The sequence below is a fragment of the Hemiscyllium ocellatum genome, chromosome 23 (assembly GCF_020745735.1).
Source record: "Hemiscyllium ocellatum isolate sHemOce1 chromosome 23, sHemOce1.pat.X.cur, whole genome shotgun sequence".
Taxonomy (NCBI): domain Eukaryota; kingdom Metazoa; phylum Chordata; class Chondrichthyes; order Orectolobiformes; family Hemiscylliidae; genus Hemiscyllium; species Hemiscyllium ocellatum.
Window position 1 is genome coordinate 54,031,293 of NC_083423.1, and position 24,629 is coordinate 54,055,921.

The 24,629-nt window shown below is 45.9% G+C and overlaps 1 protein-coding gene across 3 annotated transcripts in view; it reads left to right on the forward strand.

The window, feature by feature from the left end:
- The window catches only part of rassf8b (Ras association domain family member 8b), a 178,430-nt gene that overhangs the window by 69,031 nt on the left and 84,770 nt on the right, over window positions 1-24,629 (forward strand). For 2 of the 3 annotated variants that reach the window (XM_060843017.1, XM_060843018.1), the window contains exon 5: window positions 1,547-1,633. The exons of the other annotated variant lie outside the window; for it this stretch is intronic. The gene's annotated coding sequence lies outside the window, so the exon portion shown is untranslated. The remainder of the gene's footprint in view (window positions 1-1,546; window positions 1,634-24,629) is intronic. 3 annotated transcript variants of the gene reach the window in all.

Here is a 24,629-nt window from a genome sequence, read left to right on the forward strand (position 1 = left end):
CCATAAGAAACTGCAGAGAGTTGTAAACACACATCAGGCAAGCCAACCTTCCACCCATTGATTCCATCGACACTTCCCACTGCCTCAGGAAGGCAGCCAACATCATCAAAGACTCCTCCCACCCCGGTCATAATCCCTTCCAACCTCATCCATCAGGCAGAACATAAAAAAGCTTAAACACACATACAGACAGATTCAAGAACAGCTTCTTCCCTGCTGTTATTAGACTTCTGAGCAGACCTCTCAAATTGAATATTGATCTCGCTCCCTGTTCACCTCTGCAGCCATAACATTGTATTCCTCATTCTGTTCTATGACCCTAATGCACTTTATATGGTGTGATCTGTCTGTACTGCATGCAAAACAAAACTTTTCACTGCAAAGAAAGTGAGGACTGCAAATGCTGGAGATCAGAGTCAAGAGTGATTAGATTACTTACAGTGTGGAAACAGGCCCTTCGGCCCAACAAGTCCACACCGACCCGCCGAAACGCAACCCACCCAGACCCATTCCCCTACATTTACTCCTTCACCTAACACTACGGGTAATTTAGCATGGTCAATCCACCTGACCTGCACATTTTTTGGACTGTGGGAGGAAACAGAGCACCGGGAGGAAACCCACGCAGATACGGGGAGAATGTGCAAACTCCACACAAAGAGTCACCTGTGGCAGGAATTGAACCCGGTCTCTGGCGCTGTGAGGCAGCAGTGCTAACCACTGTGCCACCGTGCCGCCTACCAGTATGGTGCTGGAAAAGCACAGCAGGTCAGGCAGCATCCGAGGAGCAGGAGAGTCAACGTTTTGGGTATAAACCTTTCATTAGGAATGAGGCTTGTAGGCCAGGGGGGATGCTAAGATGTAAATGGGAGGGGGCTAGGGCTGGGGTGGAGGTAGCTGGGAATGTGATAGGTAGGTGAAGGTGGGGGAGAAGGTGATAGGTCGGAGGGGAGGGTGGAGCGGATGGATGGGAAAGGCAATGGACCGGTCAAGGGGGCAGTGCCTGGTTGGAGGCTTGGGACTGCTAGTAGGTTCACGTGACATTAATAAATCAAATCAAATCAAATCAACGACTGTAATATGAAATGGAGCACTAAACCACCTGCCAGATATTTAGTTCCTCTGTGCTGAGACCGATCATGGCCTGACTCCAAAGTCCAGTTGTGTCCACCTCAAATCTCCAGCACCAATGACAAATGGAATTGCATTAATCTAGGTGCAGTGTTAGTTACCTCTTCCACTTACTTACCCATTCCAAATTAACAGTAGCTAGGAAGACCCATTTTCCTGATGTCATTTCTCCCGCAATGTAGAAACTTTGCTGAAATTGAAGAATACAAGGAATTAGTGTGAATTAATCAGTCATGGCATCAAACAGCTTTGGAATAAGACTAGATTGATAGTTTGCTGTTATTCAGATGCATTGCATTGTTAAGACCTGCCCCCAACACAAAAGTAATCACTGTCAATCTGTATTTAGTAAGGAATGTGAAACCTGTTTTACTGAAAAGAATTGTAATCGCACACTATCTTATTTTACTTTTAGATGGTCTTGAAACGTCATGTCCAATAAATTATATGTTTTGATGATCCATCACTATTCTTATGCACCTAAACATCACAACAGTATTATGTAAGTAATGTCTTGTACGTTTCAGCCTCTTGTACGGTTAATTTGCCTTGTCACACCAGTGGAAAATATTTCATTGTGGTATTAAATAGTATCAAATCTTTGCATTGACAGTAGGGATGGGATTGAGACTGATGTATGTATTTTATCAAGTATCACGGGGAAGCAAGGGTTCTTATGGCACCGTGGTATTGTCCCTACCTCTGGGTCTGAAGACCCACTTTCGAGTCCCACCTGATCCAGAGGTGTGGCATAACCTGTCGGAACGGGTTGAATTAAAATGTTCAAAGGGAGGAAATGGCATGGCTGTAATGTCACTGAGCCAGTAATCGAGAACCCATTCGAATATCAGTTCCAACCACGCTATGGCAGATGGTGAAATTTGATCCAATAAAATGAAGAAGCTAGTCTAATTGTCATAAAAACCCATCTGGTTCACTAATGCCCTGTAGGCAGGGAAACGGCCATCCTTACCTGGTCTGGCCTACATTTGACTCTAGACCCATGACAATGTAGTTGACTCATAACTGCCCTGTGAAATGGACTACAGAGCCAATTAGTTTAGGGGCAGCTAAAGAAATACAATAAAGGACAGCAACCCTCACTTCTCAGACAAAGAATTTAAAAAAATACATGCACCTTTCTTCACATGAAATCCAAGTGGGTGTCAGAACTGGATACACAATTCACAAATCCATGGATATGGGGGAAAACAAAGAAAGACTTAAATTTATGTGGCGCCTTTCACAACTTCAGAGAACTCTCTCTGTTCTTCAAACTGGCGTCGGTGAATCTTTGACATGCATTGAAAATGGCAGACAGAGCCTTGGCTCAAAGTGCCTTTTGACGTGCAGTTGTTATTGTAAAGTAGGAAAGGAAACAGCCAATTTGCCAATGCGCAAACTTTTGAACACGGGGTTTGGATACACCTCCAAGGACAGAGGCAGAGACGCTATCACTGTACCGCAAGGTTCTTGTATAACTCCATGAGCCTAACATCATTTGAGTGAGTAGCCTTCTGACTGTGAGCCGCATGCGTTACCCTTTGCACCTCAAACCCAACCAGTCACTTTGCAGGTGACAAGGTCCTGTAAGTAATAATGTGGCAATGACCTGGAACATTTCATAAAGCATAGAACATTAAAGGCCCTTCATCCGTCGATGTTGCACTGACCTATGAAACCAATCTGAAGCCCGTCTATCCTACACTATTCCATTAACATCCATATGTTTATCCAATGACCATTTAAATGCCCTTAAGGTTGGTGAGTCTACTACTGTTGCAGGCAGGGCGTTCCACGTCCCTACTACTCACTGGGTAAAGAAACTACCTCTGACATCTGTCCTATATCTATCATCCCCTCAATTTAAAGCTATGTCCTGTCATGCTAGCCCTCACCATCCGAGGAAAAAGGCTCTCACTGTCCACCCTCTGATTATCTTATATGCTCAATTAAATCAGCTGTCAATCTTGTTCTCTCTAATGAAAACAGCCTCATGTCCTCCAGCCTTTCCTCATAAGACCTTCCCTCCATACCAGGCAACATCCTGGTAAATCTCCTCTGAACCCTTTCTGAAACATTCCTTTTAAGGGGATGCTAATTGGAGGATAAGTCGCTCCCTTTCATTTTATTTGAACTTGGGCCCTGGGACCTTGCCCATCTGACTGAGAAAGCAGACCAGTCCACGGTTTGACACCATATCCAAAAGGTGGCAGTTTCACCCATTCGCTCGATGCTGCACTATTCTCCGCCAAAACGTTTTGTACCCCAGACTGTTGGCTGGGAGTTTTGCCTCTGAGTCAGACCGTTCCACTGCCTCCACCTGAGCCCTAGCTCTCACCATTATCACCCCACTCCTTATCTGCAATCTTCTATCAATTCGGGATGATAGTTTACAGTCTGTCCCCTGCAATTTCAAATCCTCTTGCTTAAAAATAAACATTGAAACTTTATTACAACAACTATCCAGTGTTCTGACTTGCATAAGATGCATGTTGTTGGGCTATAGAGGAAGCATATTGGGGGTGTAACGTTTCTGCGTACACTGGACTGAGCTGCAGATACTGATGCTTTTGAGACAGTTGGAAGTTTTGAGTCATTAGGTTCTAGATTGTCCCCTTCAGGCTGTTACAGAATGTCACAGCTGCTGTTATCTTGCCTCGCAAGTTTAAAAACCAGTCAGTCTTAATCTTTGTAAGTAAATGCAGACATTGGAAATCTGAAAATAAACCGGAAATTGCTGGAGAAACTCAGCAGATCTGGCTTTGTGTCTGTGGAGAGAAAGCAAAGTCAATGCTTCAAGTCCAGTGACTCCTCTTCAGGTTGGGTTCTGGACTCAAAGTGTTAACTCTGCTTTCTCCCGACTGATGCTGCCAAACCTGCAGATTTTCTCCAGCAATTTCCGTGTTTGGTGTCGTAAATGTTGAGGGTGAAGGACTCTGATGTGTTGTCTGCCTTTATAGTTCAAGCCACTCCTTCCATCTGATATTACAAAACACTTTGATATGACAGAGTAAGGAAAGGATTCTCCTCTTTAGCTCAGCCTTACTCACCAAGTGGTTTTTTTTCCACCCTGACAAACTCCAGTTTCCTTGTGTGATCAGTGCAGCACACATTCCTTCAGCCTTTCCGAATAGTTTTATTTTTAGTCAACTTGGCCAATTGTGTGGCAACTACAGAGGTCAGTGATTTGTAGCCAAAGGGAGTTAGACACTCCTACTGATTGGTGAGCAGTGAAGTTATTAACTTTATTTGGCTAACACTGAACATAATGCTGTAATTGTCCTGTCCTGTGCACTGCCCAAGTGATTTGATCATTTCTTTTCCTGAGGACAGGGAGTTAGTGTTCCATAATAGACAGTGCAATCAGCAAAGAATGGTATTTTTACTGACTCACCATAACCCTTGATAACAATTCAATGAATCCAAGCAGCTGAAATAAAAATAATTGTCTGTTTACTGCATCGGACTGAATTTTACCATTTTTAGTTGAAGCCCATTTTCATAGCCTCGTCTCTGCCCCAGCCTGGAGGGAAGTTTCCTGCACAGACTTTCAAAGAAATTTGCAGTGAGCAAGACCTCAACGCTCAGCACAGGCCGGGGCTCTGAGCAGCTCAAATCTCAAACACCCCACACATAGTGCTGGTCCCTAATGTTTGAAGAAGGTTTCCTAAGAAAAGCAAGCTCACTGCGCCCTCCATGCCCATCACCATGCCAACCAAGTCCCCATCGCACATCCAGTGGTCCCTTGTACCTCCAGACCCCCTTCTGCCCCCACCACCACCATCACCGTACCCCCCACCCTCATGCCCTTTCACTTGGTAGACACTATGTATTGAACCAATGAGCCACCTGATTACAATAGCAAGTCTTCCCACAATGATGCCCATGGCTTTAATTACTGTTGTGAGGTCAACAACTTAGCATTTCCCCTCCTAAACAGTATTGTGGCTATCTCTACACCCCAGCAAGGACAGCAGCTTAGACCCAGCACTTTCTCAAGGATATTGAGGAGTGGACAATAGATGGCAGGAGCTTATACACTTAATGGTAAGGTCTTGGGGAATGTTGCTGAACAAACAGAACTAGGAGTGTAGGTTCATAATTCCTTGAAAGTACAATTGCAGTTAGACAGAGTAGTCAAGAAGGCATTTGGTTATCTTGCCTTTATTGGTCAGAACATTGAGTATAGGAGTTGGGAGGCCATGTCGCAGCTGTACAGGGCATTGGTTAGGCCACTTTTGGAATACTGCAGTCAATTCTGAGGTTCCCTTCTTAAAAAAAGGATGTTGTGAACCTTGAAAATGTGCAGAAAAGATTTACAAGGATGTTGCCAGGGTTGGAGGATTTTAGCTATACAGAGAGGCCGAATAGGCTGGGACTGTTTTCCCTGGAGCTTTTGAGGCTGAGGGGAGACCTTATGCAAGTTTATAAAATCATGAGGGGAATGGTTACAGTGAATAGATCTTTTCCCAGGGTAGGGGAGTCCAAAGTTCGAAGATATGGTTTTAAGGTGAGAGGGGAGACATTTAAAAGGGACCTGAGGGGCAAATTTGTCATGCAGAAGGTGATGTGTGTGTGGAATGAGCTACCGGAGGAAGTGGTGGAGGCTAGTACAATTACAACATTTAACAGGCATCTGGCTAGGTACATGAATCGGAAGTGTTTAGAGGGATATGGGCCAAATCTTGGCAAATAGGACTAGCTTAGGTTGGGATATAGACAAGTTGGACCGAAGGGTCTGTTTCTGTGCTGTATAACTCTATGACTTTAGACCCCTATGCCCACATCCCATGCGCAATAAACAAGTGTCAATCGCTGCAGTGTATAAAACTATCCGTGCTGCAGCTATCCAAACATGTTATCACCAAAGGAAAGAGATTACATCTATTAGAAGCACAAAAAGCTGCCTCTTGGAAACCCCAGATCCACTGACTTAAATTTTCCAGGACACTGTTTTCCAATTCTTGGCTAACACTGCATCCTAATACTTGCAGCTGGCAGTTTCCCTTGTTCCAAGCATTTGGTTTCTAATGACCCTCAGACACTTTGAGGTAAGTCTGCCTGAAAAAAATGGACAATAGGAGGCTGGAGGAACATAGCAAGCCAGGCACCAGGAGGTGGAGAATCAGTGTTTCGGGTCTAACCCTTCTTCAGGAATGACAGTCGGTTCAAACACAAACCACGAACCTACACTGGGGTTCTCGGACAGACATCTGCGCAGCACGGCGGTCCCTTTAGGTGCGGTCATGTAACCAAGATCCTACATAGAAAAGTCTTGCTTCCAAAAACTGGGCGGAATGTATAGTGCAGGGCGGCACAGTAGCTCAGTGGTTAGCACTGCTGCCTCATAGTGACAGGGACCCGGGTTCGATTCCAACTTTGGGTGACTGTCTGTGTGGAGTTTGCACATTCTCCCTGTGTCTGGTTTCCTCCGTGTGCTCCGGTCTCTTTCCACAGTCCAAAGATGTGCAGATGAGAAAAATTGGTCATATTAAGTTGCCCATAGTGTTCAGCGGTGTGTAGGTTAGATGATGCATTAGTCAGGGGGGGATTGTAGGGGAATGGGTCTGGGAGGGCTACTCTTTAGAGGGTCGGTTTGGACTTGTTGGGCTGAATGGCCTGTTTCCACACTGTAGGGATTCTAATTCTAAGAAAATACAGTCTGGCTGTCCTTTGTCAACCAAATTAGCAGCTGTGTTTTTTTAACCCATTGTCAAACAGGAAGCAGGATGTGTTTTCCTGCTGACCTCATCTTGTACTTCCTTACTCCTCAAAACCTGGGGCCAAACTCCACGTTCCAGCCTTTTCCCCATAACTCTTGATTCTGTTACTGATTAAAGGTCTGCTCACCTCAGCCTTGAATGTACTGAATGACTCAGACTCAACAGAAATAGAGCTGAAAATGTGTTGCTGGAAAAGCGCAGCACGTCAGGCAGCATCCAAGGAGCAGGAGAATCAACGTTTCGGGCAGGAGCCCTTCTTCAGGAATCTATCACTCCAGGCTGTTCAGACCAGGCTGTGAGGGGAAGGTGGTCTACATCACTCTGTACAGACCAGACTGTGTGGGGTGTTCGACATCACTCTGTACAGACCAGGCTGTGAAGGGAGGCAGTCCATATCACTCTATACAGACCAGGCTGTGAGGGGGAAGTGGTCTATATCACTCTGTCCAGACCAGGCTATGAAGGGGAGGTGGTCGACATCAGTCTGTACAGACCAGGCTGTGAGGGAAACTGGTCTACATCACTCTGTACGTACCAGGCTGTGAAGGGGAAGTGGTCTACATCACTCTGTACAGACCAGGGTGTGATAGGGAGGTGGTCTTCATCACTCTGTGCAGGAGAAAGTGAGGACTGCAGATGCTGGAGATCAGAGCTGAAAATGTGTTGCTGGAAAAGTGCAGCAGGTCAGGCAGCATCCAAGGAACAGGAGAATCGACGTTTCGGGCCAGAGCCCTTCTTCATGCCCAAAACGTCGATTGTCCTGCTCCTTGGATGCTGCCTTCCTCTCAACAGAAATAGGATTAGAATTAGCTTTGTTGTAATATGTACTCACATGGAAAGTTAATAAGTCACCACTTACAGCGCCATCTCAGTTACAAAGGTACCTAGGTACAAATTCTTAAGTATACATCCTTAGAGGAAAAGCGGTGAGAAATAGGAAAAAATAAAATGTCCAGCATTACAGGTCAGAGGAATAAATTAGAAAATAGGGAAATTAAATGGTCAGAGTAACAGTCCATCCAACTCAGACCAGGCTGGGCCTTGACTCCAGACCACGTGGGCTTCACCTCTTGAGGCCAGGAGACCCGTCTGTGACCATCTCAAGGAGGGACGTCCACGCTGAGCCCACACTGGACTGGGAGACCGCCACACCGGGCCACACTCAGGCTGAGAATCTAAGTCCGTGCTGAGGCCGCGTGTTCAGGACATCGCCCAGAAGAAAGAAGGATTTTCAAAAATCACACAAAGGGGGAAAAAGGAAAGAAAAGACATGACAGACTGGATTGGCTCCAGCTGAGCAGTCTGATTCCACTGCCATCTTGGATCTCTACTCCTGTCCAGTAAAGAATTCACAGATTCACTCCCCTCTGAGAGAGGAAATTCCTCCTCATCTGCTCTTGAGTGGGTGATCGCTTTTTTTCTGAGATTACACCCTCTTTCTCCACAAGGGGAAACAACATTTTTCACATAGAGTCATAGAGATATACAGCATGGAAACAGACTCTTTGGTCCAACTCGTCCATGTCGCCCAGATATTCTGACCTAGTCTAGTCCCATTTACCAGCATTTGGCCCATATCCCTCTAAACCCTTCCAATTTCTATACCCATCCAGATGCCTTCTAAATGCTGTAACTGTATTAGCCTCTATCACTTCCTCTGGCAGATGATTCCATACACACACCACTCTGTGTGAAAAAGTTGCCTCTTAGGTTCCTTTTTATATCTTTCCCCTCTCACCCTGAACCTATGCCCTCCATTTTTGGGCTCCCCTACCCCAGGGAAAAGACCTTGTCTGTTTATCCTATCCATGACCCTCATGATTTTGTAAACCTCTATAAGGTCACCCCTCAGCCTCCAATGCTCCGGGAAAACAGCACCAGCCTATTTAGCCTCTTCCTGTAGCTCAAATTCTCCAAACCTGGCAACATCCTTATAAATCTTTTCTGAACCCTTTCAAGTTTCACAACAGCACGTTCTCCCCATGTCTGCGTGGGTTTCCTCCGGGTGCTCCGGTTTCCTCCCACAGTCCAAAGATGTGCGGGTCAGGTGAATTGGCCAAGCTAAATTGCCCGTAGTGTTAGGTAAGGGGTAAATGTAGGGGTATGGGTGGGTTGCGCTTCGGCGGGTCGGTGTGGACTTGTTGGGCCGAAGGGCCTGTTTCCACACTGTAAGTCTAATCTAATCTAATCTAATCTTTCCAATAGGAAGGAGAACAGAATTGCGCACAATATTCCAAAAGTGACCTAACCAATGTCCTGTACAGCCACAACATGACCTCCCAAGCCAAATTTACTGAACATCTCATCAGACAGGCCCTCCATACTCAGGGTCAGCCCAGTGAACCCTTCTCTGGACTGCCTCCAATGCAAGTATATCTTTCTTTAGATAAAGGGTCCAAAACTGCTCCCAGTATTCCAGGTTTGGCCAGACTCGTACCTTGTATAGTTTAAGCATATTTTTATACTCCACGTATCTTGGGAAATTTCATTCTGTAAAGGCACTACATAAATACACAATGTTGTTCTTGTAGGAAATACATACATTAAAGAAATCCAGGAGATGGGTTAGATGTTGACAAATGTACAGATTTAGATTGGATTTAGATTTAGGTTTTATTATCACGTGCACTTGAGTATGGGGTGCAAGGATACAGTGAAAAGTGTACAGTGTTGCCACTCACGGCCCCATCCTGGGTCCAAAGGTTCCTCAGTACAAAATTTTACTCACAGGAAATAAAGAAATAAGTTAAAAAGCTCATCCTTCTTAGCATGAAAGTAGAAAAATAAAGAAATAAAGCTAAAATGACAATCATTTCAGTTCTTTCTTGAGCCAGGGACCTGCAGATGCTCCAAGCTGGCCTTCCCTAGGAGGGCTCACTGTCCTCCACACTGGGCTAAGACCCACCCAACAAAGTACTCCAGGCTTCTCCACTGCTCGCAAGGCCTCAGGCTCAACCGCCACTGCAGCAGGGTGAATATCCTCCTGAGATTGCAGACAAATACCCACTTTGAGATATCACTGACATTTCCAGCTGTGCAGCACTCCATCAGCAGTGAGTGTGGAATTACTTTGGGATCCTGCAGTGGGAGAGTGCGACTAGTGCAGTATGTTTGGATAGATGGTACACAGGCTTTGCCCCAGCTAAATGTGCATTCCCCCAGCTCTCCATGTTCAGGATGTGGGCAAAACCGTATTCATTGGCCACCCTGAGAGACCCTGACCAGCTGCTGAGTTTTCAGGGAAATGCTGAAATCCCCAGGAATTCCGGGAATATTGACTCAGCGACGATAGAGAAACTCTGAAACACGACCAATACAAATGCATCACATAAAACCTTGGAGTGTTTTTAATTATCACAGCTCTTCGTGATGGGATATAATTACAGAGGGATTTTTTTTCTAGTGCAAGTTGGTTATGTAATGAGGGGTTCCAACAGAGTGAGTAAAGAGGAACTGTCTCCACAGGCAGGGAAATTGGTCATAAGAAAATGCACATTGAAGATAATTGGCGAAAGAGGGTTGAGGAGCTTTTCTTTAATTGTTGTGATCTGGAAGACGGTGCCTGCAGGATGGTGAAAGCTGATTCCATGACTCTCAATGTTGAATGTTTCCAAGAAGGGGATAGTTATATTTCTTAGGGCCAAATGGGGAGAAAGCGGGAACAGGACACTGCTTTGGGTGATCAGCCATGATAATATCGAAAGAAATAGCAGGCTTGAAGGGCTGATTGGCCGACTCCTGCTCCTATTTTCTAGGTTTCTAAAAAAAAATTGGAATAGCATACTCTCCAGTTTTTATCTTGCATTGATGAGTATAGCTCCAATAACACTCAAGAAGCTTGACAACAAAGCAGCCCGTGTGACTGGCCTGACATCCACAAGCATCCACTCCCTCCATCACTGATGCTCAGTATCATCTACAAGATGTACTGCAGAAATTCACCAAAGATCCTCAGACAGCACCTTCCAAACCCACAACCACTTCCATCTAGAAGGACAAGGGCAGCAACTACTTGGGAACACCACCCCTTGCAAGCTCCCCTCTATGTCATTCATCATCCTGACTTGGAAATCTATCAACCATTCCTTCACTGTCACTGGGTTAACATCCTGGAGTTCGCTCCCAAAGGGTACTGTGGGTCAACGTACACCACATGGACAACAGGGATACAAAAAGGGAGATAAACAGTACCATCTCCAGGGCAGTTAGAGATGGGCAATAAAGACTTGCAACAATAACCAGCAACACACAGATCCTGTGAATGAAAACAATAATTTGCAGGGCAGGGGAGAAAGATTGGGTAAATGGGCGATATAGAATAATGTTTTCAAAGAGCAGGCACAGTGAGCTAAATGGTCTCCCTCTGTACTGTAAGAGTTTATTTTTTCATATCTTTTCATAGTCACATTCCTATAGCATGGGTCTGCTCAGTAGGTGTATTAACACGCCATTGCAGATATTTTCAAATCATCCTGTTCCAAGATTTTATGACACATCTCTGGGGCAGGTGGGATTTGAACCCAGGCCTCCTCGCTCACATCATTTTACACTGACGAGAAAGATCTAACTGGCAGCTGTGAATAAGGCAGTGTCATAACTGGGAGCTAAAGCAGGTCAATTCCTCATGGATGGTTGAGCATTATTTACACTTGGAATGCTGGCACCTGATGTGAAAGTCCTTGTGTGCTAGATCATTGCACTTTCATGAGCAGTAAAAGTTGGCCTTGAGTTGAAGCCCACCCAGGAGGTTTTGGCTGTTAACTTGTCCAGAGCATTACAAAAGGCCTGATTTACACACAGTGCTGATATAAAAGTGTTTCAGTAATTAGCTTTAGTAGCATGACTAATATGCATCAAGGTTCAAAGGGCAAACTCTTGACTTGCTGTGTGCTTCTCAATGAACTTTAGCAAAAGACATCCTCTTGGATACAGACTGTTCAGTTCCTGGAATCGCCAGTGTTTCGCTTGATAATTTCACAAATCAAGTGGATGTATTGCGCCTTGCAGCAGTTTGCAAGATGTGCTTGTCCCTTACATAAGACTTAAGAAGCCAGTTGCTGAAAAGGAGGGCTTCTGGCAAATTATCCACCGTGGTATTCAAAATGCACAAGATAAGTGGGTTAGAATGTTTTCAGTATTTTATAATGCCTGACCTTGTACAAGGGCTCCTGACAAAGGGCTCTTTGTCTTGCGGTTGGACTTACATGCGAGGGTGCTAGTTTTGTAGCTATTTTTAAAGATTTGGTCTCAGGATCAACTTTGGAAAAGAATTATTTCCGGAATTTTAAGAATGGCATTGAAATTGTCAATCAGTAGGGTTTGACCTTGTAATCTCTTGTATGGGATGTATACACTGCCGAACAAGTTTAATTCTTGGTTTTTGGGGTGCACCCATCTACTTGAGCTCCCCAGGAGTTAATTTTTCTGAGCAGTGTCAGCTCAGTGTGCAATGATGGGATTGACAGATGGCACACAGCAACAAAGAGCTTGGCTGGAGTCAAAGGTCAAGGCCTTGGGCTTCTGGTCCAGCCAGGAATCAATAAGGATAAAAGAACGCACTGTTCAGAGAGACAGTCTGGTGAGGGAGACAGATAGCAAGTGACAATCCGACTGCTGTCTTCGCTGGGAATACCAACCCATTTCTGAGGAATTACTGTTCAATGGTTTTATAGTTCTCTCTGCTAACAGGGATAGCATAGCAAACTTATTACTTTCTGCACTGTAACTCGTTTTACTGAATTAACAGCAAGCAAACAGTGCAGGGGTTACTGTCCTCAACTACTTACAGTTTGTGAAAGAAATCTGCTCTAATTTGGGCGGCACGGTGGCACAGTGGTTAGCACTGCTGCCTCACAGCACCAGAGACCCGGGTTCAATTCCCGACTCAGGCGACTGACTGTGTGGAGTTTGCACATTCTCCCCGTGTCTGCGTGGGTTTCCTCCGGGTGCTCCGGTTTCCTCCCACAGTCACAAAAGATGTGCGGGTCAGGTGAATTGGCCATGCTAAATTGCCCGTAGTGTTAGGTAAGGGGTAAATGTAAGGGTATGGGTGGGTTGCGCTTCAGCGGGTCGGTGTGGACTTGTTGGGCCGAAGGGCCTGTTTCCACACTGTAAGTCTAATCTAATCTAATCTAAAAAAAATTTACAATTAGACAGCCAGTACTGGAAGCACTCAGCAGATCTGACAGTGTCTATGGAGAGAGCAACAGTTAACTTTTCTGGTTGATGATCTTTCATCAGAATCTCCTACATTAATGTTGTTTCTCTCTCCACTCTTGTTCTGAGTATTTTCAGGATTGTCTATTTTCATTTTAGATTTCCAGAATCCATGGTATCCTACATATTTGTAGCTGTGTCACTGGATTTATAAAGTCAGCCTTTCAGTACATTTGAGAAAGACATGGGATGTCTTGGACAATGTATTCAGTTCAGGGAATTTCCCTTGTGCCGTACTGTTGTAAACCTGGACAGTGCATGGTAATGGTGAATTCCTGGTGATGAGGAATGTGAGGTCCTTTTAACAGGGAGCCCAGTGAACCAGACAGGACATTTTAGTGTCAATCTGAAACTTGCAAAACAAGAAGTCCAAAACCAGAGATAGCAACAGATGGAGGGAATGAAAAAGGAGTTGTTCACAGGTCCGTTTTTAAAACAAAAGGCAACAGCTAGAGATAAGGAAAATGATTTTTCTCAGCCTCGAAAGATTGGTACCAAGACACTGTTGAAGTCTTGAATTGGTTATGCACAGGAATTCGCCTTATTTAAAAACTGAAGTAACAGACTGTACATTGCTTTTCCCATCAAATTGAAGGATCGCTGAATGCTCCAGGAGACTTTGGGCAGGTAGGTGACACTTAAGGCTCAAGGAAAGAAACTGATACGCAAGAAAGAATAAGGAGCTGAGATATCCTTAAAATGTTAATTCTTTTTCTTTGTTTGGAGTCATAGACTTGGAAAAAGACCCTTTGGTCCAACTTGTCCATGCTGGCCAGGTATCACAACCTAATCTAGTCCCATTTGCCAGTTTGTGGGACGTGGCATCATGGGCTGGGCTAGCATTTATTCCCCGTCTCTAGTTGCCCTTGAGAAGGTGATGGTGAGCTGCCCTCTTGAACTGCTGCAGTCCACCTGCTGTGGGTTGGGCCAAAATTTCATTAAAGGAGGGAATTCCAGGATTTTGACAACAACTCTGAAGGAATGGTGATCTATTTCCAAGTCAAGATGGTGAGTGGCTAGGATGGGAACTCGCAGGTGATTGTGTTCCCATGTATCTGCTGTCCTTGTCCTTCAAGATGGAAGTAGTCATGGGTTTGGATAAATCTTTATTTTGCATAGAAGAGAAGTGGCTCTATTGTATAGGAACACAGTTTAATTAAGGAGAATAAAAGAGGAGGTAAGATGAGGTCAGTTGCTAGTGTTGCACTGAAAGAATCAAAGTAAGAAGTGGTTTTGAGCTCCTAAAACACTACTCTGTTTTAATAATATGTTGGTTGAAGGATAGATATTGGTTGGGACACTGGGACATCTTTCCTGCTCTACATGGTCATTTTTACATGAACTGAGAGCAGGAGAAACCTTGAATTAATACAAGTCAGGAGTATGACGGAATACTCTCCACTTGCCTGGATGGGGGCAGCTCCAACAACACTCGAGAAGCTTGGCACCATCCAGGACAAAGCCGCGCGCTTGATTGGTACCACATCCACAAGCATCCACTCCCTCCACCACCAATAGTCAGTAGCAGCAGTCTGTACCATCTACAAGCTATACTGCAGAAATTCACCAAAGATCCTTGGACAACACCTTCCAAATCCATGACAGCTTCCATCTAGAAGGACAAGGACAGCAGATACATGGGAACACCACCCCTTGCAACTTCCCCTCCAAGCCACTCACCATCCTGCCTTGGAAATATATCATCATTCCTTCAATGTTGCTGAGTCTGGAATTCCCTCTTCAGGGCATTGTGGGTCTACCTACAGCATGTGGACTGCAGCAGTTCAAGAAAGCAGCCCACCACCACCTTCTCAAGGGGCAATGAAGGCTTGACGCAGCCAGCAATGCCCACATCCTGTGAATGATTAAAAACCAGTGCCTCAATTGAAAGACTTTGCACCTACAGCAGTGTAGTATTCCCTCAGTAGTGGAATGTCAGTCTCGAGGATGTGCTTTAGTCTCTGTCATGGGATTGGAAGCTCTGATCCTTGGCTGATAATTTAACTGTTCATGCACAAGGAGAAACATTGATGCGCATTAGGTACGCTTGAGGAGAACATCCTATAGTGGGTATGTTGAGGTGTTTAGACCTCCTATTTACGAGTGCTCATAAATTCTGTGTGCATTCTCATATAGGAAGTTGCTTGATGCCAGTTAGGTTTCGAACAGTTCATCCTAGGGTTTTATTTATAGTCCCAGCTCACAATTCATGGAGCCACATTCTCAATAACAGCAGGACTTTTAAAAGGGTCAGTATTTCTTTCTGCTGACAGGTTTCAGGATCGAGGAATCTGAAATGTAAAGTGCTTACATTCTTTCAATCTGTCCTTTGTCCCAGTAAAATGGGACCCCATTGGGTGTTGGCATTGCCACGCTAATGACTAAAGGTGGCTTTGGCTTGGTGCATGTTCATGCTGCTGTGTGTTAACTGTGTTCATTGTCTTATTCAAGCAACTCCAGCCACCCAGTGCATTGCCTGGCAGTCGCTTCATGTGAGTTAAATGTTGCAGTGTTCAGTTGTTTGGAAATAGGTACGGTAGCATTTGTGTTATTGGGTATCAACCCCCAACTCAGTATCACAGCCACCAGGTGAAACAGTGATGTTGTCAGTCAGGCTTCAGCCTAACGTCAGCACTCACACAGCTATAAAATCAGAGAGATGTAGCATGGAAACAGACCCTTCAGTCCAACTCATCCATGCCGACCAGGATATCCTAACCTAATCTAGTCCCATTTGTTAGCACTTGGCAATTATCCCTCAAAAACCCTTCCTTATTCATATACCCATCCAGATACCTTTTAAATTATGTACCAGTCTCCACCACTTCCTCTGGCAGCTAATTCCTCAGGTATAAGACAGTATGCTTCTGGTGGATAGCAAGGGAGAGTCCATGAGGCAAGGTACCATCACCCTTATTCACAAGCGGAAAGGGAAGAGGGAGGGAATCAGACATTGGTGGCCAATTTATAGACTCATAGATTCATACAGAACAGAAAAGACCCTTCAGCCCATTGAGTCTGTACTGACATAACTACCAGTAAAAATGCGCTAATCCCAATTTCCTGCACTTGTCCCATACCCTTGAATGCTGTGATATTTGAAATGCTCATCCAAATATTTTTTAAAGGTTGTAAGGTTTCCAGCATCCGCTACCTTCCCAGACAGTGTACTTCACACCTCCACCACCCATTGAGTGAAAAAGGCTTTTCCCCAATTCCCCTCTCAATCTCCTGCCCCTTACCCCAAAACAATGCCTTCTCATGATTGACCCCCTCAACCAAGGGGAACAGCTGCTCTCTACTCACCCTGTCCATACCCCTCTGAATCCTATACTCCTCAATCATGTCCGCCCCCCTCAGTGTTGTCTGCTCCAAAGAAAGCAATCCAAGCCTGTCTGGTCTGTCTTTATAGTTCAGTTTCTCCATCCCAGGAAACATCCCGGTGAACTTCCTCTGTACGGCCCTTCAGAGAATGCTATCACATTGTTCCTGCAGTGAGGTGACCAGAACTGCACACCATACTCCCGCTGTGGCCTGACCAACGCTCTGTCCAACTCCATCATGACCTCCTTGCTCTTATACTTTGTGCTGTGACTGATGAAAGCAAGTGTCCCACTTGACATCTTAACCATCCTGTTCACATGCTCTGCCGACTTCAGGGAATCTGTGAATAATTATACCCCAAGAAAGCTCTGTTCTTCCAAGCTGCCCAGTGCCTTTGATTCATTAAATACACCTCATATAGTTTGTTCTTGCAAAGTGCATCACCTCAGACTTATCAGGGTGAAATACCATTGGCCACTGGTTTGCCCATCTGACCCACCCATTGATATCTTCCTGTAACCTACAACCATCTTCCTTGCTATTAACCATTCCTGGTGACATCTGCAAGTTTGCTTAACATTCTCCCATGTTTTCATCTATATCATTTATATATATAAAACCTACAATAAGGGCCCCAGTACTAATCCTCGTGGTACACCACTGGATACCAGCCTCCAGTAACTCAAAACAGCCTTCCACCACTAACCTTTGTGTTCTATTACTAAACAGTTTCTGATCCATCTTGCTAAGTTTCCCTTATTTCCATGTGTTTGAACCTTCTGTCAGTCTCCCATGTGAGACTTCGTCAAAAGCTTTGCTAAAATCCACACAGACTACATCAACTGAACTTCCCTCATCCACACACTTGATCACATTTTCAAAAAATTTTAACAAATTTGTTAGGCATGATCTGTCTCTGACAAAGCCATGTTGACTATCCTTAATTAACTAGGAGAAAGTGAGGACTGCAGATGCTGGAGACCTGAGCTGTAAAAACTCAGCAGGTCAGGCAACATCCAAGGAACAGGAGAATCGATGTTTCGGGCATAAGCCCATCTTCAGGAATGAGGAAAGTGTGCCAAGCAGGCTAAGATAAAAAGGTAGGGAGGAGGGACTTGAGGGAGGGGTGTTGGGAATGCGATAGGTGGGAGGAGGTTAAGGTGAGGGTGATAGGCCGGAGAGGGGGTGGGGGGAGAGAGGTAAGGAAGAAGATTGCAGGTCAAGAAGGCGGTGCTGAGTCCGAGGGTTGGGACTGAGATAAGATGGGGGGGAGGGGAATTGAGGAAGCTGGAGAAACCTGCATTCATCCCTTGTGGTTGGAGAGTTCCTAGGCAGAAGATGAGGCGCTCTTCCTCCAGGCGTCATGTTGCCATGGTCTGGTGATGGAGGAGGCCAAGGACCTGCATGTCCTTGGCAGAGTGGGAGGGGGAGTTAAAGTGTTCAGCCACGGGGCAGTTAGGTTGGTTGGTCCGGGTGTCTGAAACGTGCCGCAAGTAAGCGGCCCGTCTCCCCAATATAGAGGAGGCCACATCGGGTGCAGCGGATGCAATAGATGATGTGTGTGGAGGTGCAGGTGAATTTGTGGCGGATATGGAAGGATCCCTTGGGGCCTTGGAGGGAAGTGAGGGGTGGGGTGTGGGCGCAAGTTTTCCATTTCTTGTGGTTGCAGGGGAAGGTGCTGGGAGTGGAGGTTGGGTTGGAGGGGGGTGTGGACCTGACGAGGGATTCGCGGAGGGAGTGGTCTTTCCGGAACGCTGATAGGGGAGGGGAGGGAAATATATCCTTGGTGGTGAGGTCTTGGAGGTGGCAGAAATGACGAAGGATGATACGTTGTATCTGGAGGTTGGTGGGGTGGTAGGTGAGGACCAGTGGGGTTCTGTCCTAGTGGCGATTGGGGGAATGGGGCTCAAGGGCGGAGGAGCGGGAAGTGGAGGAGATGCGGTGGAGGGCATCGTCAACCACGTCTGAGGGGAAATTGCGGTCTTTGAAGAAGGAGGCCATTTGGGTTGTTCGGTATTGGAATTGGCCCTCCTGGGAGCAGATGTAGCGAAGGCGAAGGAATTGGGAATATGGGATGGTGTTTTTACAGGGGGCAGGGTGGGAGGTGGTGTAATCTAGGTAGCTGTGGGAGTCGGTCGGTTTATAGTAAATGTCCGTGTTGAGTCGGTCACCCGAGATAGAAATGGAGAGGTCTAGGAAGGGGAGGGAGGAGTCTAAGACGGTCCAGGTAAATTTGAGGTCGGGGTGGAAGGTGTTAGTAAAGTGGATGAACTGTTCAACCTCCTCGTGGGAGCACGAGGTAGCCCAAGATAGAAATGGAGAGGTCTAGGAAGGGGAGGGAGGAGTCTGAGACAGTCCAGTGTTAGTAAAGTGGATTCCCCATGCCTTTCCAAGTGGGTATTAAATTGCTCCTTCATAATTTTCTCCTATCGTTTCCGTACCATTGACGTGAGACTGACTGGTCTGTAATCTCACTGCTGAATGCAGATTACAGAATCCTGCCTGAGGTCATCACCAACCTGATGAGGTATGCTCTGGGATTCACCCTGACCAGACCTGTGTGTAACTATACTGAGCAGGATGATCTCAGAGAGCCTCCCCTTCCTCAGGGATACGATGACCTCTGTGCAGGACAGGGGGGTGGGTGTCTGCATCATCATCCTGGATCAGGAGAAGTCTTTGACGGGATATCACACATCTACATGTGGGACGTACTCTCCAAAATGGGCTTTGGGGAGGGAAGGCCCAACTGGAACCGCCTGCTCTACACCAGCATCGTTAGTACAGTCTCAGTCAGTGAGTGGTAATCAGAAAGCTTCCCAATCAGATCCAGAATCAGGCAGGGCTGCCCACTCTCTCCTGCCTTGTGTGTGTGTGTGTGTGTTGTATAGAGCCTTTTGCTGAGTCCATCAGGAAGGATGTGAGCCTGAGAGGGGTGACTATTCCAGGTAGTGGGGACTGCAGGTCAAAGCCCCCCATACATGGACAATGTCAGCATTTTCTGCTCAGATCCGCTGTCAGTGCACAGATTCATGAGCATCTATGACCTGTTCAAACTAGCCTCAGGTAAATCAAGGCAGGAGTGAGGCCGCGTTCTTTAGGAGCTGGGCTGACCAATCCTTTATCCCCTTCACTGTCAGGACAGATTCCCTGAAGGTGCTGGGAATATGGTTTGGAGGGGTCAGGGTGTGTGCAAAAACATGGGAGGAGCGCATTGCCAAGGTGAAGCAGGAAGTGCTTTTTAAGGAGCACCACTCCCTCTGCATTGTGGGTAAAAACCTGGTCATTGGGTGTGAGGCACTCTCTGTTGGACATGGCGCAGGTCTGGCCCATTCCCTGAACCTGTGCCACTGCAGTCACCTGAGCCATCTTCCACTTCACCTGTAGGTCTAAGGTGGACCATGTCCACAGGGACACCATGTACAAGGAAAAGGGGGAGAGAAGAACGTACCCAATGTCACCCTCACCCTGATGGCCACCTTTGTGTGCGGCTGCATCAAGCTGTGTGTAGACCCTGGGTACGCAAACACCAAATGTCACTATGTACTGTGATTCTCCCTCTCCCTGGTGTTGCGAGGGATGGGTCTGGCCTCACTGCTGTGGAACACTCAACATTGTTGGACTGTTCTGTATCACCTGTCCTTCAGGAAGAAATTTGCAGAGAAATACCTTTGACACCAGAAAGTGGTCAGCACATAGAATCCTCAAAACCCTACAGGAAACGGAGAGGGTGGATCCTGTACGGCTGTTTCCTGAGCAGACTGTCAAAGCCATTTGGCAGAATGCCTCATTGCCAGAACTTTCCAACAGGCACCAAGAGGCAGCTTGGCTGGTGATGTGAAGGGCAGTACCCGTCAGATCCTTCATGCACACCCTGTCTCTGTGCACCACCACACACTCTGCCCTGTAAGCCACCGCGGAGGTGGGTAGACTGTCACACTGGAATGTGCCTTTGGAAGGGAAGTTTGGAGAGGGATGCATGGTTTTTGTCAAGGTTCATTCTGAGCAGCTCCAGAACGCACACCGAGATAAACATCGACTGCACCTGGAGGACTAACAGGTCAGTGAAAGATGCTCTTTGGTCTGCCCAAAAGGTTTTGGTTTTCCAGTGCAAGGAGTTGACCCTGACTGAGTGTTGGAGACTGGCACATTCCAAGGTCCAGGACGACATGGTGAGGGACGCACTGAAGCTTGGGGCAACTGCCGCCAAGGCACAGTGGGGAAAGACCAGCGTCTGAGGTTTGGCTGCCAAAGTAGAACGAGATTCCATTAAGTTGTAGGTTCCTTTTGATGCCTCAACATTTGCATAAATAGTTTCCCATATAAGTAGTTGAAAATGTGTTGCTGGTCAAAGCACAGCAGGCCAGGCAGCATCTCAGGAATAGGGAATTCGACATTTCGAGCATAAGCCCTTCATCAGGAATGAGGAGAGGGTGCCAGGCAGGCTAAGATAAAAGGTAGGGAGGAGGGACTTGGGGGAGGGGCGATGGAGGTGGGATAGGTGGAAGGAGGTCAAGGTGAGGGTGATAGGCCGGAGTGGGGTGGGGGCGGAGAGGTCAGGAAGGAGATTGCAGGTTAGGAGGGCGGTGCTGAGTTGAGGGAACCGACTGAGACAAGGTGGGGGGAGGGGAAATGAGGAAACTGGAGAAATCTGAATTCATACCTTGTGGTTGGAGGGTTCCCAGGCGGAAGATGAGGCGCCCCTCCTCCAGCCGTCGTGTTGTTATGTTCTGCCGGTGGAGGAGTCCAAGGACCTGCATGTCCTCGGTGGAGTGGGAGGGAGAGTTAAAGTGTTGAGCCACGGGGTGGTTGGGTTGGTTGGTCCGGGCGGCCCAGAGGTGTTCTCTGAAGCGTTCCGCAAGTAAGCGGCCTGTCTCCCCAATATAGAGGAGGCCACATCGGGTGCAGCGGATGCAATAGATGATGTATAAGTATAAGTAGCAAATGGCCTTTGACATTTCTCAGGCTTCTTTACAGTTGCAAAAAACAAAGTTCCAATATGTTTTTCTCTGCGAAGACTGTTCCGAACTGATTTAGAGCAATTATATGTACTTACAGATGATTTTTATAAATAAAGAATATTTTTGAAATAAAAAAGTGTTGCCAGTCTGAAAAGGTTATAAAGGAACTAGCTGAAGTGTCTCTCTCAATGTTGGTAAGAGTCAACATTAAAGAGACTGGGTCTCTGCAAGTTGCAGCAAATGCATGGCTTAGCTTTGAGCTCGACTCAATGACCACAAAGTGCAGTGGATTATTGGGGAGACTGTGGTGCAGCAGTATTGCTACTGAACTACTAATCCAAAAGCCCAGGTTAATGATCTAGAATGTGGGTTTAAATCCCATTATGGCAAAAGATGAAACTTGAAATTGGTGAATAAATGTGTTTCTAATTATCACTGATTTGTCATAAGAACCTATCTGGGTCAATAATGCCCTTTAGGGAAGGAAATCTGTTGTCCTTACCCGGTCTGGCCTACATATGTCTCCAGTTCCACAGCAATGTGGTTGACTGTTAACTGTCCTCTGAAATGTCCTCGCCAGCCATTCAGTTCAAGGGGCAATTACGGATGGTCAGCATATTCTGCCTTGCCAGCAAAGCCCATGTCCCATGAAAGAGTAAAGGAAGCCACATCCTTGATTTACCAATACCCAGAGGATGGTGGATAACCAGAATCTTAATGTAATAGTGCTCTGTTACTGGATTAATAATCCAGCGAACAAGAGTTCAGTTTCCAGGTTAAAATCAATCTGGAGGGTTTGATAAAACAGCTTAAAACGAAAGTCACAGAGAAGCTATCAACAAGGCTTATGACATCTCCCATAACATAAGAAACTGGTATTAGAGGCACACTGATTGCAATTGATTATTGTGTGCAAACATTACATTTCTCAGGCATATAAGGGTCTGGGTCAATATTCAGCTTTTAGGATAGAACAGGGTGGCATTCTTCCAGTGATGCAAATTAAGATGGAGTATGATTAATGCCCTCAGGTTAGACAGTGATTCGGTGATGATATGAAGAGTCTGTCTCTTAAAGGCAGATTGACATAATGGCGCTAAGATATATTGTACCATTTGTATCAAATCAGTGCAAGCTCAGAGGAGGAACACTGCTGGCCTTTCAGTGATCTCCATATCCCAAGCATTAATCTAAAATTGTTCATTGATTGAGGCTTTTGATTTGCTCCTATTGTTACGGTCCACCAATTTTGTAATAATGTTCATGGTCTGATTGATTGTCCTATCGTGGGGAGTGAGTTTTTAAAAAAGTTAGAAACCTATTTGTCGATAGTGATTTGTGAGCTGTTATCAGTGTGAGCTCCATGTGGTAGAACATGGATTATCTTGCTGGCTTTTGAAATAGCCTTGAGGTGCCAAAAGTCATGTCCTTTAGCTTCTTAGTTGTTAACCACCAACTGTGCCTCATGCCTCAACTCCTACTGAGAGTGAAATGAAGATGCTTTGAGTTAAAGAAGGGTCAGGAAAATTTTACGACATGGAATGTTGCAAAGGTGAACAGTATCACATTTGAGAGTGTCAGGCTGATGCTCCCAATCGTTTTGATGCCTTCTGCCTAATACACATTAGAGAGTGGTAAAAAGATGCTTTATAACTGAGGTAAGTGTCTCAATGCAATCCTATATTCAATCCATCAAAATAATTGCGAGTGCTCTCAAATGTTGTTATCCCTGTTGTGTAGCTGTAGCCCCCAAGGCATTTTTCAACATGATTTTCAAAAGTTGTGTCATGTTGCGGAACATCTCTTTTATTTTGTGTTCACCAGAGATTGAAATGTTTTGAACTGAAGACACTGGGCAAAAAGACTCAAATCTGTATTGATTAGCAAATTGTAGCAATCACAAGACTCATCTCCAGAGGCAGCTGAGCTTTCTCACAGGCATGTTGTTGACAGATTCAGTTGGCTTTCGAACGCAGACTGTCATGCAGAGTTGCCGATTTCAGTGCGCAGAGCCCAGCTGGTGCCAAATTTAGGTGATTGCTTCCAGATTGAATTTGTTCAATTACAGCGTGGTCTCATTCCATCTGGAGAGGCTGGAAGGTTGGCCGAGGGATTACTGTTGGATTGTGAAGCCGCTATCTGGGCAAAGGAATGAGAAAGGGAGGGAAATCAAGGCAGACACCGTGGCATTCACTGACAGAACTTGGCGGGCTGTAGGTTGATTGAGCAAGACTGCTTCTCACCACAGAGGCTGGCTGACCACCCGATTTTTCCAGTACGTTTTATTCTTAGTTTAGATTTCCGGTATCTGCAGCAATTTTCTATGATGTTTGAGGTTGCCTGTCTTGTACTGGTCTGGAAATGAGGGGTTAATGTCATCACCAGTCCTGCCTGATGTATTCAGGTGGAACAACAATGAGGTACGGCCTATACTGCACTGCAAATGCTCCTCCCAATGATGTTCCCTGCACTTATTTTGATGATTTGCTGCTCTTAGTCAGAAGACCAAAGACAGACTGAGTGACCACTTTGTGGAACAGCTCTGTCAAGTTCCCATGACCCCGTGCTTCCTTTCTTTAATCAATCATGGGATGGGGGCATGGCTGGCAAGGCCAACATTTATTGCCCATTCCTCATTGCCCAGAGGGCAGTTCAGAGTCAACCCCATTGCTGTGGGTCTGGAGTCACATGTAGGCAAAATCAGATAAAGGAAGGCAGCTTCCTTCCCTGAAGGACATTAGTGAACTAGATGGGTTTTCCCAACAATGGATTCGTTAGATTCTTAATGCCAGCTATTTATTGAATTCAAATGACACCATCTGCCACAGCAGTTTTTGAACCCAGGTCATTATCCGGATCTCCAGACTAATAGCCCTGCAATAATACCACTAGGCCATCACCTTCTCCTGTAATTTATGGTTTTAATTCGCCAACCTGTTCCCACACTGACTTCTCTGTCCTCGGTCTGCTGCACAGTCCCATTGCAACCAGAATCTCACCCTTCAGATGGGCACTTCATAGACCTCTGGACTAAACATAAGGTATCAGGATATCATGTGCATTATAATTTCTTTCCTTGTTAACTCGCTCCCGAATCTTCTTGTCGCTTCGGAGATCATGCCCGCAGGTCAGAGAGCCAGTGAGTGACCTGCTGCCTGTTTCTAGGGTGGGCCACAACAAACCACATGCCAATTGGTCAGTAATGAGGGCTGCCAATGAGATCTCCCAGGTCCCATCCTTAGTAAATCCACCCAAGGAATGGTCCCTCTTG